Source organism: Empidonax traillii, unplaced genomic scaffold (genome assembly GCF_003031625.1).
Source record: "Empidonax traillii isolate 1590-97213 ecotype Southwest subspecies unplaced genomic scaffold, ASM303162v1 scaffold343:size799674, whole genome shotgun sequence".
Lineage (NCBI taxonomy): Eukaryota > Metazoa > Chordata > Aves > Passeriformes > Tyrannidae > Empidonax > Empidonax traillii.
Window position 1 is genome coordinate 488,191 of NW_020955536.1, and position 2,458 is coordinate 490,648.

Here is a 2,458-nt window from a genome sequence, read left to right on the forward strand (position 1 = left end):
TTTTTTTTTTTTTTTTTTTTTTTTTTACTACTGATCCACTGATGCACCTTTTTTGGATTATGCATTTTTTTTTCATTTATACATAATTGCAGCTGGTTTCAGTAGACCACTTTTAAGAAAGGCAATAATTACAAGTAAAAAAAAAGAAAGTGAAACCATTAATACTTTATGCTCGCAAAATTCTTTAACTGTGATGATCCTGAACTAATAGTAATTAATTTAGCCTCACAATATCCCTGTGAGGCAGGTAATTAATACCAGCCCCATTTTATAGGTGGGGAACCTGGGGCATGTACAGGTTAAATAACTTGCCCAAAGTCTTTACTAATAAATTTAATTAAAACATGTAAAAACACTGCATGTGTGTGTGCATGCATGTGTGACTAGCACTTGTGCATAGAAGCAACTTTTTTCTGAATACACACATATCAGGATTTTAGATCAAGAGATTTGAAATCTAGCACTATTGAGTCTTCTCATTTAAAGATAAACCAAGACACCATGAATGAGAAAATGGTAACAGTACTTTCTCAGGGTTAAAATAATTTGTTTTAAAGTTATTCTTGCCAGGAAATCAAGGGCTGCCTTTATTATCTGCTGGGTACTATTAATACAGTTACAGCAATACCAACATCTCTTTAGAAAACAGTGCTTTTGAGACATGACAAACCAACCTCACAGGAGTACTGCATGAATCAAATTAATAAGCACCGAAAAACATTATTACTGGCACTACATTGTGCTAAGTGTTAATTAGAGTACCAAGCAAAATTGTACTGTGTTCCAAAAGACTCCTGTGATCAGAGACACAAATCAGCCTGAATTAAATGTATAAAAGTAGCTGTTAAAGCATAAATTAGATGTGTGACCTAGTTCCAGTAGAGTCCTTTGCCAATCAGACTAACCATGTAGAGCAATCCCAAGCTAGAACTTCTATCCCATCCCTTTCCATGAGGGTGGTTTGCCAGTCACCTGCCCTATACAAATAACCCACTTCAGATTTTATTTCACAGGAACAAGTAAGATGTTCATAATACTATTTTATTCTCTGCTCCAGCTCATTCCACTAGAAAAAACAAGAAGAGCTGGTGAGGAGGGAAATCCCCTGGTGCAACAATCCCGAGAGTTCCAATGCACAGCACACTTTGTATTTGCACTTCTCTTTGAGAAACTCAGACTCAGATATATTTAAGACCTTGAATTTCCACACAGTCTGGCATATAACAGTCAAATGAAGTAGTGCTTCTCTGTTAATAAATTTACATGGCACTATACAACTAAATAGACAGAAATTTTAGAACAATTTTTGAAATTATTTTCCTGAGCAGTTTGCAAGTGCTTTCCAGAATCTTCACTCTAACTTTTCCACCTAGTTCCTTACAGTAAGTTTATAATCTAGATTTTCTTGTGCTTTACACATACATCTTGAGGGGCTTGTGAGAGCCTACAGTACTACGCTGAATTATTACACCCCAGTTCGTTGCATTTGATGACAATATGCTCTAAGATATCCACTGCTACATGGAAGAATGACTCCAATGCATACAATAATTTTAAGACAGTTCTTTTCTGTTTTACTAGCATTCATTATTTTCTGTTTGCTTATTCTGGATGATGTAGTTAGCTATCTGTATACTTCTTAAACAAGGTGGTGTGCGAGTTTGTCCCTAGCATCAGGATGACATTCAGTGAGTACAGAGTTATTTATTCTCTAAAGGCAAGAAGTAGAGATATTATACAGGTTTCTGAGAGAAGCATTCTAATCCCAGGCAGCTGTAACACACACATCCCTTTAAACTCATCACACCACACTCTGTTTCCTACAAGGCTACACTAACCACAGAGAAAAGACAAGAGGGGTGTGGATTCCCTGTGCTGCGCTTCCCTAGGGATGCAGAGGTCAAGACTGGGAAACTCTGACCCAGCTCACAAAATTGGGATTAGGAAACACTGACCTGACTCATAAGCATTTCTTCAGGCAGCTCCTCCAGAATCCCCTCCCTCCCTCTCTTGCCCTCCCTGCAGGAATAGGGGCCAGCGGTGGTAGGGACTGAGTGACACCCTGTGGTGATGGGAAGGAAATACGAACCCCTAAATCCCATCCCATTCTCCCCATGACCCTTCAGATTGTCAAAGTAACCCTAGTGGAAAAGGTCAGTTTACCCACTCCAACCTGCAAGGGCAAAGAGCCAGAGGAAATCTCAAATAGGGATGCAGTGGGAAGGAAATGGTGGTGCTACCCAGGCATTCCTGGAGGAGAGCTCTGACTTATCTGGCACATCTGCTTGAATAGGAAGTTTTAAAAAAATAACCATACAAAGAAAGTGACTTAAAAGAGGTATTTACACTCTCTGGAAATTTAAAAAGAGACAGGCCACTAGCACAGGGTTTTACAGGATAACTCATTTGGCAGCTGCCATCATCCTAGAGGTGCTCACTCAGGAGAAAGGAAGAGAGG